A 4,891-nucleotide genomic window follows, 5' to 3' on the forward strand; every position below is an offset into this window, starting at 1 on the left:
TTTAATATACTCTCATATTGTTGATTTACTGTAGAATTTGACAATCTTTTTGTGTGTTATGGTAAATGAGCAATTGAGGCTTGTGTTGTCTATAATCTCTTGAAATTTAGTGTGTTATGATTGGAGGTCGATTTAATGACTGGAAAAGCTTTATTTTCAGGCTATTTGAGGGTGTTTTCGTGGCCATACAGGTATGTGCTAGTTCACACGGTCGTGTGGAGTTAGAAATTACGGTTTTCAGGAAAAAATTGGTGCCACACGGGCGTGTTTATTTTGGGAAATAGGGATTTAGTGATCTGGTGCCACACGGCCTGGCCACACAGTCGTGTAGCTAATTTGGGATTTAGGGATCCCACACGGGTGTGTGTTTTGGACACATGGCTATGTCTAGTGGGCAAATGCGCGTGTGGGACCTCACATGGTATGATAGGATGGTCGGAGTTGGTGTGTAGAGGATGGGGGTAGGATTTTTCATATTTTTTTCTGTTATTTGAATATGAACTTGAATCAGAATCTGAATGTGAATGTGAATGTGAATGTGAATCTAAATCTATTTTTGATTGTGTATATGATTCTGTATGTATAGCATGTCTATTTCTATTGGGTTACACACTGAGTTTACGAAAACTCACATCTGTCTGTCTGTTCTATTCAGGTAATCCATAGACTTAGATGGGTCGATGCAACGGAGGCTCAACGATGACCACTTTATCGAGAACTATTATACTTAGTAAATTTATAGTTTTTATTTTTAATTTCAATTTTATCTGAGAGTTTGTAAATTCTGGGACTCTCTCGACTGTATGGTTTTTAACTATTGGTTTTGGTTTCGTTTGCTTGCTTATTTGCATGGTTTGAAAAAACGTTTTAGGAAAACGATGATTTTACTCAAACAAGGGTTTTCTGAAAATACGAACTGGACTTTCAAAATATAATGATTTCATTAGACTTCCGCTGTAAATAGTGTTTTGACAAATAAACCAATTAATTAACGTTTTCGACAATGAATATAAACGAATATGAGTTATTAAGCTGAATTGATTTTACGTAATGACTCCGTTTTCAAAACCCATTTTCTGTGACATCTCTGGATTCGGCCATAGCATCTAGGCCGAGTTTAGGACGTTACAAATACTACCGATCGACAATATAGTATTCGTAATATTATATGAAATATACTAAAATTAATATAATATAATTATTTTTGAAAGAAATATAGAATAAATTATGAACTTACAACAATTTGAATCATTATATGCTAGGGATTTATAAAAAAATGTATATATACACAAATGATCATATCTCACCAATGCTACCAATCGGCAATAAAGTATTCGTTGAGTATTGGTGGTGCTAGTTCAATTTGTATCAAGTTTTTTTAATCAACATCAAAAACCTATATTAAACTAGTATACAATGTAGTATCGTACATATTGGTATTTAGAATATGCAAATGTTAAGGGTTTAATTTCTTATTATATCAATCAAAATTTTGTAAATTAATGGAAAATGTTAATTTTAGTGGTTAATACTTAATTTTCCTTAGTTACTTAGCTTCAAAATTAATAGGTATTAAATTACTCCAATTTTTTCAGAAGGGTCAAATAGTTCAATATCAACTTTAATTTCTTTTTATTCTCTTATAAATTGAGGAGTGTAAGCTTCATCTTTAGAATAGTTTTATAATGGAAGCAAACATTGCATGAAATCATGAAGATGAAGACTAATTCTAGAAAAAAAAATCATGAAATTTGTTTTTCAATGTTGTTTGTCTTTATCATTCATAATAATCTTTTAAATTAATCTAAATAAGTTTCATACTAAATAAGTTTGTAAAAATTATTTATTATATATATTACTCTTGACTAAATATATAATTATATTTTGTGTGTTTCAAAAGAGGAGATTCATAAGTGGATTCTGAAGTCAATTTAGAATTCAGGTTCTTTTAGTTGAAAAAATAAAATAATTTAATGTTATATATTTTTTAAAAACTACTTTATTTTATTTTGAATATTTTATTTAAAAGATTTGTCTTAATATACAATTGCAATTTGATTTTGGATTCATATATGATTACTTTAAAAATTTATTTTAAATACACATTTGAACAAATTAGTTGTAAAATTATTTGTGGATTGATATGAATTATTTAAATTATTCCTTTCTATCTTAACTTGAATGGAGTGGTGGTTAATATTTTTGTTAAACACTCGTTTGACATGGGTTTTGTACACCCTAACTCAACCCGATTTATCGGGCTTAGATCTCGGCTGTTATTAAACACAATACATAAATCAATTGAACACTTTAAATATTACGTTTTATTTATTTCTTTAACTAGAGGATTTAAAATCCAAAAATAAAGGAAAGTTTTTAAAATAACTTTTTACTACAGACTTATCACATCTTATTACAAAGTACAAGTTTGATAAAAATAAACACATAAGGTGTAACCCTAGACTATGCCTCATTTCTACTGTTTGCATAATAACCCGATACTACTCTTCCTTTGCATAGTCCTGGCAGCGTTCCCTAGGCGCAGTAGAATTGTCACATCCCAAAAGTCGGGAGAGTAAATCCGGGGTTAGTGAATCAGAAACTATAATTGGGATAGATAATTAAAATAATTAGGAATTAATTAAATAAAATTTTAAATTAAATAGAATTAACAATTTTAGGTTAAGAAATTAAAATTGAGTGTTCAGGAATTAATTTAGTTAACATGGATTTTAAAAACAAGATTGGATTTGAAAATAATTTTGAAATTGGCTTTAATTGAACAATATTGACCAATTTGGAAAAGGAAGAAAACGGGGATGGTTAAATAGGTAGTGGCTAAATTTTTAAAATTTTGGTGCCTGTTTCCCTCTCATTCTTCATTCAAAAATTTTCCAAACACCAAATTAAAGATTTTCTTTTAAAATTAGTTCATCCTTTTTTATTTTTAAACTTTCTAAACACAAAATTTCTTTTCAATTTTGAGAAATACTCATGTTATCATCCTTAAAATCCTCAAGAGGTCTTCACATGTTTTAGCTCAAATTAACTCTATAGCTCATAGATTTTGCAAAATTTAGGTGAGATTCTAACTTTTTATAATTAAACTAAGTGAGTTGTTGTTTCAATTTGATATTTAAATGATTGAATCAAGATCTCAATATATTAATTGATTTTGTAATATTCTGAATTTGGGATTAGAAGTAATAAGATTTGTTGGTTGCGTTAATGGTTCCAATGGACTGCTAAGTCAGTTTTTGTGTTTTAAAAACAATGATGAGTTAGTGGTTTAATGGTTAGGTGTTTGCTAATTTACCAGACCTTAGGTCTTTTGTTTGAATCTCTTAGTGTGGTTAGTAGAAAATATTTTGTTTGAGTTTCAATTTTTATTTTTTTTAAACTACTAATGCGATTTTATTAAACTCTTATTTTATTTTAATATTTTTAAAAGAAAATACTCTTAAAAAATTATGTTCACGTCTTCTTTTCACGTGTAAACCTCTCTTTTCACGATTTTTCCAATTGGAGACTTGGGGATTCTTTTGGCTACAGTATTCTTCTTTCTCTCTAGCCATTATTTTTGTTTTGCTCTGGGTTTTATTGTTCATTTGCTACAAAGATTTTAATATTTTTGAGTCATCCCTTTTGGTTCCAAGAAATTTTGCCAATTCCCGCTTCTCAAGATTTTTGTTGTGCTCTTCTGTTCGTCTAATCAGGATCTTAAGGTTGTAAGTACTGTTGTTTAGGTTTTAATCAATTGTTTTGGGGAATTTTCTACTCTATTGTGAATGGATACTTTCTTAGTCTTTGTGTACTTGTGTAAATTGGGTTTTCAGCTCGGTTTGGTGGAGACGAATTGGTCGATATTTAGGCTAGGAATCGTGTTTTTAAGATGTGAGTTCTAATCATTTGTGATCGGTGTGTGTGGGACTTCGTTAAATCTTTTTCGTACGTGTGTGTGCGCTGCACTTAAGCCATAGTTTACTGTCCTTTCTACGCTAATATGCGGTTGCTACCTAGTCATGTTTGTACACTTGCTTCTCCCTTCACATTGAGTGTCTTCATTGTAATTAGAATAATGCTACTTCTTATTGTTAGTTGCTGGCAATTGGTTTTACAGATAATTTCCCATATTATATGCTTATATGCTTGTCGTCATGGGAAATGGATCAAATTTGTTGACCTTGCAGTTGATTTTTTGCTATATTTGAAGGTTCTTCCGTTAAAATGATTCATCGACTTCGGCAAGAGCAGGATTTTTCAATTAGTAGCTATGGCCGTTTTGAATTCTGAAATTGAAAAAAAAAATGTATGCAATTAGTGCTGATTTTCTAGACTGTACTAATTGTTTCTTTTTTGATAGATGAATATATAGTTGCTAATGTTGATGGTATTAAGTTGCTAATTTTGATGGAATTATTATAATTTCCGTCGCTTGTTTCTATATTTTGTTTACTGCTGTTCATTTTACATGCAAGTGTTACATATATATACATAAATGGCTGCTGGTTTTTACGTAGTAATGCTGCTGTTTTTTTTTGTCTGTGTGGTCTTATTTTTGCAGATTTTTTTTCACCATTTTGCAAATTAATTTGTTTTAGTCTATTAACGATCCCATGCACGTTTAAGCCTCTATAGGAGTATCTACGACACTAATTATGTTTGAATTTACTTATGGAAATTAAATTACGTGTCATGAGTTCTGTCACTCATATAGATAATTATGTGATGTGGTATGTTAAAATTCGCAATATGAAAGGGTTGAATTAATGTGATAATCGGAAAATTTTGCACTGTTTATTCTGGTATTTTGTAGTTGAGCCAGGAAATGTCTGATTTGATATTTGATATGTATTTATAAGTATTTATTTTGAGAGAATTTTTCATGTAC

General features: G+C 29.8%; 1 long non-coding RNA gene across 1 annotated transcript; it reads left to right on the plus strand.

The window, feature by feature from the left end:
* Positions 1 to 3,491: 3,491 nt before the first annotated feature.
* On the plus strand, positions 3,492 to 4,499 carry LOC128295586 (uncharacterized). Its single transcript, XR_008286115.1, has 2 exons — positions 3,492 to 3,725; positions 4,214 to 4,499. It is a non-coding gene; the product is annotated as an uncharacterized LOC128295586 (long non-coding RNA).
* The last annotated feature ends 392 nt before the right edge of the window (positions 4,500 to 4,891 follow it).

Source organism: Gossypium arboreum, chromosome 7 (assembly GCF_025698485.1).
Source record: "Gossypium arboreum isolate Shixiya-1 chromosome 7, ASM2569848v2, whole genome shotgun sequence".
Lineage (NCBI taxonomy): Eukaryota > Viridiplantae > Streptophyta > Magnoliopsida > Malvales > Malvaceae > Gossypium > Gossypium arboreum.